We start from the raw sequence: 10,055 nt of genomic DNA on the forward strand, positions 1-10,055 counted from the left end.
TCGTTGGTGCGACGTTGCTGAGTTTGGGACTGAACAGACGCTGATCCCCTGCTGGAATCCCCGTCCCACTTTCTTTTATTCTCGCTGGGTGTGGCAGAAGTAGCAGCAGTTGGAGTGACTGAAGTAGCAGCTGTAGCAGTAGCGCCGACACGCTTTGGCAGTTTATTCTGATCCACTGCCTGATCAGTGATGCGATGAGCGAGACGCTGAATTTCCTGGATATTGTTGAGGTTAGCCGAGGTAACGTGGCTCTGTATTTCTGGCACCAAACCCTTGAGATACAACTCAATACGCTTGTATGGAGGGTCCACCATAGTTGGACATAACACAGCCAACTCATTCGATCTCTTGGTGTAAGCTTCGATTTCCGAACCAACCATCTTCAAGTTATACAACTCGTCCTCCAACTTGTGGATGTCTTCTCTAGTGCAGTATTCCCTCTTGATCAGTTCTTTGAATTCATTCCAGGGTGTGGCGTTAGCAGCTGCCAACCCTAAAATCTGCACTTGTGCGTTCCACCAAGTGAGCGCAATCCCTTCAAGTGTGCCAGTGGCGAACTTCACCCTGCGAGCCTCAGGGCATTCACACATTTCGAAAACCGACTCGAGCTTTTCAAACCAATGGAGGAGTCCAACTGCTCCTTCCGTGCCACTGAACGAACTAGGACGACAATCCATGAAATTCTTGAAGGTGCACCCAGGCTGTTGCTGAGCGGGTTGACCTATTGTGTACGAATAGGGCAAAGTTAAGTACGAGAATTAATGTAGGATCTAAAGATCCCAGTGTCTATACTGCAGGGTATACTACCTGCTTGGGCGGCTGCAACTGCCGCAGCAACGAGAGCCTCTAGCTGGGCTTGAGTCATGGTAATTCGTGCGGCCATTGATCTTCACATCAAAGGCAACATAAGTGAGAAAGGTTCGCGAATAGTGCGATGACAGAAGAGTGTAAGCACATAAGTATTCTCATGCAATGACAAGTTGTGAGCAAGGTAATGTAAGCATACTACGAGCAAAGTTCTATGCAAATTCTAGCATGTAGGCAATAAACATAACCTTATTACCTAGGAAGTTGAGTCTTGCACGTGGAGCGAAGCGTCGTTGTGGATCGTTGAGAGCACTGTTCTGGTTATAGTCTGGTTTTAATAAAAACGTTTTTCCATATTAAAACCAAGTTCTCTATAACCAATGGCTCTGATACCAATCTGTCACACCCCCAAAATCCACACGCGGAGTACCACCGCTTGGAGGCGTGACATGACCAGGATCAAGCCATCAATCATATTGAACATAGCATAACATAAATAAAGTAGTTCATAAAACCTTATTCAATACAATTGATGTTTCAAAACAATCATAGTATCAGTAGCGGAAGCATAAGTAATTAACCCAAGTAAACCATAAGTTCAATTATTCGAAATGTTTAAACATAGCGTTCATAATCCACTGCCCACAACGTCCCGCTCCTCCAGTGCAAGCTCCATGAGTACCTAAGGTCCTGCAAGGCATGCAGCAGATAATCAACAAACTAGTTGAGCGAGTTCACAGTTTAAAGTTCAATATCGTATAGTGTGAGTAATGGTTTAATCGTTACGTTCCATAGGATTAGTTCCATCGCGGCCTCCCAGGCAGGTGTGCGAAGATTGGGTTCGTATAGTTCGCGACCATAGTCTTTACCGACCAGGGTGTGTGCGAAGGTGGTTAATCAATTCGCGACCATAGTCTTTACCGACCAGGGTGTGTGCGAAGGCAGTTGAGTAGTTCGTTCGCGACCATAGTCTTTACCGACCAGGGTGTGTGCGAAGGCAGTTCGTAAGCATCAACAGTTTAATCGTTCGTTATAATATCAAAGTATGCACAAATAATCATCCAACCCATTCCCACCCTGGGAACCCATGCCTTGGCTGTGTGAACTCACCTTGGTTTGCTCGGTATGCTAGGTTATGCACTCACAAGTGATTAATCACGTCCTATTATATGCACGTATAACAAATCAGTTCATGTTCACAATGATACGCATGCAATTTAATGTTCACATAACAGTCAGTTCGCATATCGGCACATCACGTATCATTTCGCATTTAATCATTAACTATCATTCGATTCACATTTACCCATCCTTCGATCTAACAATTATCACAACCATCACAAATATGTTTCGACACATCTATCGATACACAGTTAGCATCTTACGATTCATGGTTATCTTTCGACACATCAGCTATGTTTCGACATAGTTATCCTTCGGCACGCAGATTATGTTTCGGTCAACACACTATCTTTCGGTCAAAGCTATCCTTCGGTCAACACTACTATGGTTCGGTCAATGCTATCCTTCGGTCAACACCTATGTTTCGAAGGACAGGTATCTTTCGGTCACAGCTATGTTTCGATTACTAATATCTTTCGATGAACATCAGTTACGGAATGTCAGTTACGTTTTTCTCAAAGTTTCCAAGTTTTTCCTAACTGATTATCAATTAACACCAATTTCACAAATCAATTAGCATCAACAAGATCAAACAAGCATGATTCCCATGTTTATCAAGAACCCTAATCTGAATAACAAAATCATTCAAACTATCCGATTTACACATAGGTGCCGATTACATAAACATGTCCGATTACAATATGATCAATTCGATTAACCTACATCCGATTAACATACATATTCCGGTTAACACGCAAACGACATATTGCAATACCAACATACATATCCGGTTATCATGGCCAATCCACAAGACATCATCATTGAACATCATCAAAACAGATCCGATTAACATACTAACAATATATTGCAAGACAATTTATAAATCATGAAATCAAAGCATCATAAACAACATCACACTAACCGGAAATCTGGATTACGGTATGGAATCCTTCGAACAGAGAGTAGGTTTGCTATATGCCGTCACACACACACAATAGCACTAGGGTTTTGAAAAATAACTGCCGGTTTGCATGTATCACGTATATAAACGTATCACCGAAATGGGCCAAGCCCATTAGAAAACTGGGCCGAAAGATGTCGAAGGATAGGGTCCTTGGTCGAAGGATATGTTTCGAGATCCTTCGAACCGAAAGCTGATCCTTCGAATCGAAGGATATCTTTCGTGGTCCTTCGAATCCTTCGAACAGTATGCCATGTTTCGTGATCTAGACTAAGTGTATTAAATAACAATTCTAGACTAAGTGTAATAAATAATAATTCCAATATTATCTTTTACAACCACAAGTAGTTACATGTATGCACAATGACAACACGTTTCATTAAAACACAACGCGTACAATTACAAATCCAACAAGTCAACTACTAAACAGTCAAAGTCAACGCGCATTTAATGCGAAAGTGAAAGTCAGAAACTCGAGTTGTCACATAAATAAATCCTAGTGTGTTCTCTTTCCTGTTGTCTTTTGTACAAATTAGTATGCAATAAAACTTCAATGTTTATTTGTAAAACTTTGTTCCAAAGTTTTAACTTAGCATTTTTGTGCATTTTGCATATATGCTATGCAGCATGAGTGAGATATCGGAAGCATTTCAGAATCTCAACCTCCACCCAGTACCAATTGAAGTCTCCCACGACTTTACTGGTTATGTTGCTGACATAGAGGAACCTCTGGAATTACAAGCTCCACCGTTGGAAAAAGCAAAACCTAAAAAGAGAAGAAGATATGTAGGATGGAGGAAAGTGCGCAGGAGAAAGCCAGCCACTAGGAAACTCCCCAAAGTAGAAAACCCTATAGACAAAGGAAAAGGAAGCGAAACCGGAGAGAGTTCTAAGCCAGCGGAGATAGAAATCAGGGAAAATTCTAAACAAAAAGGAATAGAAATTGGAGAGAGCTCTAGACAACCTGAAGAAATCACATTTCAAGACGAAATAGACCGTCTACTGGCAAATTGTGATGTGATTAGCCCTATCAACAATAATCTATACCCTTACCCGGCCGAAATTCAACTTCCCGTAAATCTGGAACCAGCTATTCCAGACCCACTAATCCACACTCGACCTTTAGGCCAAATAGAAGAATGGTGGACGAATGACTGGCAATTCCAAAACATGATTAATAGTCCTTATTCCTTCCTCCCACAGTTTGATCCAGAACCTATCCCCAATCCTCCAATGAGCAACGAAAACTTAGCCGAACTTCGTCAGTTCGGTGAAGAGCTGATAGGTACAGGGAATAGGATCCGGGAAATGGGGGAACAAATCTCCTGGAAATACGAAGAAAGGGAGCGTCGCTACTAAACTGTCAGTTGACCAAAGAATAGTGGGGTTGGGAAGAATGTCTGTATAATAACAGTAGTAGAAAAATATAACTCTGTAAAATGGGAAATAAAATATTGTAAGATAAGCAGTGTGTATGGATGCCTATATAATCTATAAAGCAAAATAGAAGTCGAAACATCGACAATTTTGGCTATATATATATGTGTGTTGTGAAAAAGATTTATGTGATTACTTGCCATTGTTTTATTTACAATCATTTGATACTAATAGTTATATCTATAATAATTATCAGATGGAAAACGCTAGTAATGAACCAGTTAATGAAGGGAATCAATCTAGGCAAAATCAGGAAAACCAATATATGACTAGACAAGATATTGAAAATATCATCACTCAAGGGATAGCTAATGCTATTCCTGCAATCATGGCTGCTGCTCAGAAACCCGTTGAACCGCAACAAATCATTCCTAGTAAACGTACTCAGGAAGACAATTTTAGTCATAGTGTAAATGGAGGCGGCAATCATGACAATAATAATCCACGACAGGCCCCACTTCCTAAGAAAATGAAAGCTGCAACGCCTGGTTGCACTTACAAAGAATTCCTTGCCTGTAACCAGCAGAATTTGCAGGTAATGAAGGGGCAACTGCAACACTGCGTTGGTTAGAGAAAACCGAAGCAGTAATTGCAATAAGTAAGTGTGCGCAAGAAGATCAAGTCATGTATGCGTCGAATTTGTTCAAAGAAGGGGCACTAGAGTGGTGGAACACAGTATTACAAGCAAAAGGAAGAAGGATGGCTTATGCTATGAACTGGGAAGAGTTTAAGAATCTTGTAGAAAGAAAATTTTGTCCTGAATATGAAAAGGAACAAATGGCTAATAAGTTCCTAAGCCATCGTATAGTAGGTGTAGAGTGTCGCGGTTATACTTCGACATTCTTTGAATATGCTAGAGTGGTACCAACACTGGCTTCGCTAGAACCGGTATTCATTTCTCGCTATATTTGGGGACTAATTAGTGAAATCCGTAACATCGTTAAGGCTGCGAGACCTCGCACTATTGACGATGCTGTGGAATTAGCTAATACCCTAACGGATGAACTGGTGCGCACAAGAGAGGAAGATCGAAAGAAAGATTTGGCTCAAAAGATTACCCAAGGGTTTCGTATGGGTACTACAAAGAAAAGAGGAATAGAGCAATCCTCAAATCCTCCTTTTTGCAGAAATTGTAGGAAGAAACACTTGGAAGGTGCAATGTGACCTGCAATTTTTGCAAATCTGTGGGACATAGCGAAGAAAATTGCAAAAAGAAAACCATAGTCTGTTATAACTGTGGAGAAACAGGACATTACAAAACAGAATGTCCTAAATTGATCAAAACCACAGACAATAAAGGCAAACCAGTTAATGAAACAACAAAGAAGAATGCCCGAGCATTCCAGCTAACCACCCAGGAAGCAGAACTCATTCCAGATGTGATAGCCGGTACGTTCTTAGTTCATGACTTGTTTGCAAAAGTATTATTTGACTCTGGTGCAAACCAAAGTTTTATCAATACTTCATTCTGCCAAGCTCTTAACTTACCTTTAACCACCCTTAGGCAGATTTTTACAGTCGAAACGACAGATGGGAATTCTATTAATATAGATAAGGTTTTGCAAGAAGGAAAGATAGAACTATTAGGTCATAAGTTCTCTACAAACCTGTTACCTATGAAATTAGCCGGATTCGATGTGGTATTAGGAATGGATTGGTTAGTAGCCAACCATGCTCGAATCCTTTGTGATAAGAATTCCGTAGAAATTCGTACTCCCACAGGAGAGGTAATTTTAATTACAGGAGATAAACCTCGAAAGCCACTGAAATTCATTTCAGTAATGAAGTTGGCTAGTTATTCAAGAAAACAAGAAATGGTGTATATGATTTCTATAATCATTAACACTAAAAGTAAGGAACTCCAGGACATCCCTATAGTCTCAGAATACCCAGATGTCTTTCCAGAAGAATTACCTGGATTACCACCCGATAGAGAAGTAGAGTTTAGAATTCATCTAATTCCCGGTACTACACCAATAGCCAAGGCACCTTATCGATTAGCACCCACCGAAATGCTAGAATTGAAAAAGCAGTTAGACGAATTACTAAGCAAAGGATTTATACAACCTAGTTCATCCCCTTGGGGAGCACCAGTGTTGTTTGTGAAAAAGAAAGATGGATCGATGAGAATGCGTATCGATTATAGGGAGCTAAATAAAGTTACAATTAAGAATCGATACCCATTACCTAGGATTGACGATCTTTTTGATCAACTTCAAGGCGCTAGGTATTTTTCTAAGATAGACCTCAGATCCGGATATCACCAGCTGAAAGTACAAGAAGAAGACATACCTAAAACTGCTTTCAGAACTAGGTATGCCCATTATGAGTTTACAGTCATGCCCTTTGGACTAACAAATGCCCCAGCAGCATTTATGGACATGATGAATCGGATCTGTAAACCATACTTGGATAAATTTGTAATCGTATTCATCAACGATATACTTATTTATTCCAAAAGTCAGGAAGAACATTGTAAGCACCTGCATGCACTCTTAAATTTGTTAAAAAAGGAAAAGCTTTATGCCAAATTCTCGAAGTGTGAATTCTGGTTGCAAGAAGTGCAATTTTTAGGTCACATGGTGAATCACGAAGGAATTCACGTAGATCCTGCTAAAATAGAAGCAATCACCAAATGGAAGGTCCCGCAAACAGTTATGGAAATTAGAAGTTTTCTAGGCTTAGCTGGATACTACAGACGATTTATTAAAGATTTCTCTAAGATAGTTGTACCTTTGACTAAGTTGACCTGTAAAGCCGTTAAGTTTGAAAAGGGACCTAGACAAGAAGAAGCTTTTAAGATTTTAAAGCACAGATTAACGAATGCTCCAATTTTAGCTTTACCCGAAGGAACAGAAGATTTTGAAGTATATTGTGATGCTTCAAAATTAGGATTCGGATGTGTGTTGATGCAACGCAAGAAGGTAATTGCATATGCCTCCAGGCAGTTGAAAAAGCACGAGGAAAATTATACGACTCATGGCTTAGAATTAGGAGCCATAATTTTTGCCCTTAAAATCTGGAGACATTATCTGTATGGAAGTAAGTTTACTATTTATACAGATCATAAAAGTTTAAGGTACATATTTGGGCAAAAAGAGTTAAATATGAGGCAAAGAAGATGGATGGAAATCCTAAGCGCTTATGACTGTGATATTCAATATCACGAAGGAAAGGCAAACGTAGTTGCAGATGCCTTAAGTCGTAAATATCATGAAAAACAAAAGCGAGTCCGTGCTCTTAGGTTAAATCTACAATTAGATTTAATGGAACAATTGAAAAATGTACAAGCTACAGCAATCAAGGACGATGCTGAAGGAATGAAAGGATATGTAAAAGAACTAGAGCAAGGAAATGATGGAATTTGGAGATTCCACAAGAAAAGAATTTGGGTACCTAAGCAAGGAGAATTAAGAAATAAGATTTTAGAAGAAGCTCATAAATCTAGGTATACCGTACATCCAGGAAACAATAAGATGTACCAAGATTTAAGAAACAATTTCTGGTGGATAGGAATGAAAAAGGATATAGCTAGTTACGTATCAAAATGTCTTACTTGTTCACAAGTTAAGGCAGAACCATAAACCTTCAGGACTACTACAACAGTTAGAAATGCCTGTATGGAAATGGGAACTCATAACAATGGATTTTTTTACTAAGTTACCCAAAACCAGAAAAGGTAATGATGCGATTTGGGTAATTGTGGATCGATTAACCAAATCAGCTCATTTTCTACCAATGAAGGAAACCTTTAGCATGGAAAGGCTAGCCAAGTTGTACGTAGATGAAGTAGTATCTTTACATGGAGTCCCACTCTCCATTGTATCAGATAGGGATAGTCGTTTCACTTCCCATTTCTGGACTAGTTTCCAGGAAGCAATGGGAACCTGACTCAATTTAAGTACTGCAAACCGACGGACAAAGTGAAAGGACGATACAAACCTCGGAAGACATGCTCCGAGCATGTGTAATTGATTTTGGTGGTAATTGGGATAACCACTTACCCTTAATTGAATTCTCCTATAACAATAGTTATCATTCAAGCATCGAAGCTGCTCCATTCGAAGCACTGTACGGACGCAAGTACAGAACTCCAGTTTGTTGGGCAGAAATAGGAGAAAGTCAATTATCAGGTCCAGAAATTGTACAAGAAACCACAGATAAGATAACTCAAATCAAAGAAACATTGAAGACTGCTAGAGATCGCCAGAAAAGTTATGCAGACAATCGCCGCAAGCCATTAGAATTTCAAGTCGGAGACAAGGTACTTTTGAAAGTCTCTCCTTGGAAAGGAGTAGTACAATTCGGTAAGAAAGGAAAGCTAAGTCCAAGATACGTTGGACCATTCCCAGTAATCCAACGAATAGGACCAGTAGCTTATCGTCTACAACTACCAGAAGAATTAGCTGGAGTACATGATGTATTTCATGTATCCAATCTCAAGAAATGTCTATCTGACGAATCCCTGGTAGTACCTCTTCAAGATATAGAGGTAAATGAAAAGTTAAAATTTGTAGAGCAACCTCTACAGATAGAAGATAGAAAAGTCAAATTTCTCAAGCACAAATGACTAGTATTAGTCAAAGTCAAATGGAATTCAAGGAGAGGACCAGAATACACTTGGGAGCTGGAATCGGAAATGAAGCGAAAATACCCTCATCTATTCCAGTAAATCTCGAGGACGAGATTTTTATTAAGGTGGGGAGGATGTAACAACTCTCACTAAAACCAATACTTAGTATGTTAATCGTCTCTTAAGAAAACCCTAATTGAGAAACCTAAGTAATTCTGCATCAACCCTAAAATTTTCAGAATCATCAGAATCAGGATCAGGGCCCCTAAAACTCGGGGGGGTAAAACCCTAGTTACGATTATCTTAATAACTATCTGTCGAATTCGAATTTTAAGAAACCGTCGACTCAGCAAAGCTACATGCACGAAGGGCTACCCTATGGAGTAGGGTGGCCCCTCGCGTCACGCGACGCCCATAGGGGTACCCCTCGCGTCACGCGACGGGGGTCAAAATTCGTGTATAAATAGAGGGCATTGGCAATTGAAATTTGGCATTTGAACGACGATAAAACTCAAATTACACACGGAGATATCGCCTGTATACTGCACAAACACACACAATTCACGAATCGCTGCCGCAATCAGGGTAATAACTCGATTGCTATTACGATTCAACGTCCGATCGATTGTAACTATCCAACGATTGTTTAAGTGCTGCTCAAATTGAGTTTATACTTTGTTATTCATCGTGATTTTGACTTGAATGTTTGAGTGCTGTTCGAACTTGGACTATACTCTATCATTCGTTGTGAATCCGTTGAATTGTTAAGTATTGCACCTTATTAATCGTTGTGAGGGTTTAATCTCGTGAATTGTCGTAACTGCTGTATTAGTTACTAACCCGTTTGTGTGTGCATTATTATTTAAATTAGGTTAATCAATGCTAATCAGTAGGCTTATACTCTGCTCGTTAAATCTGCAATGTGAGTCATTCTCTTTTTATCAACTATTTTACAATACTCCAAATTATTTTCAAAGTTATAATTACAGTGATTAAGTTGATGTAATCACCAAATTACAGCCGGTATGTGGGGTATTGTGCACATTACTACTGTTGTTATCACTTTAGGTGGGCGAACCTAATTAGTGATATTCGTCACCGTTGGGGCAGCCAATGGGGGATATGACCACAGTCACCGAAATGAGTCGAGTGACA

The sequence above is a fragment of the Helianthus annuus genome, chromosome 1 (genome assembly GCF_002127325.2).
Source record: "Helianthus annuus cultivar XRQ/B chromosome 1, HanXRQr2.0-SUNRISE, whole genome shotgun sequence".
Taxonomy (NCBI): Eukaryota; Viridiplantae; Streptophyta; class Magnoliopsida; order Asterales; family Asteraceae; genus Helianthus; species Helianthus annuus.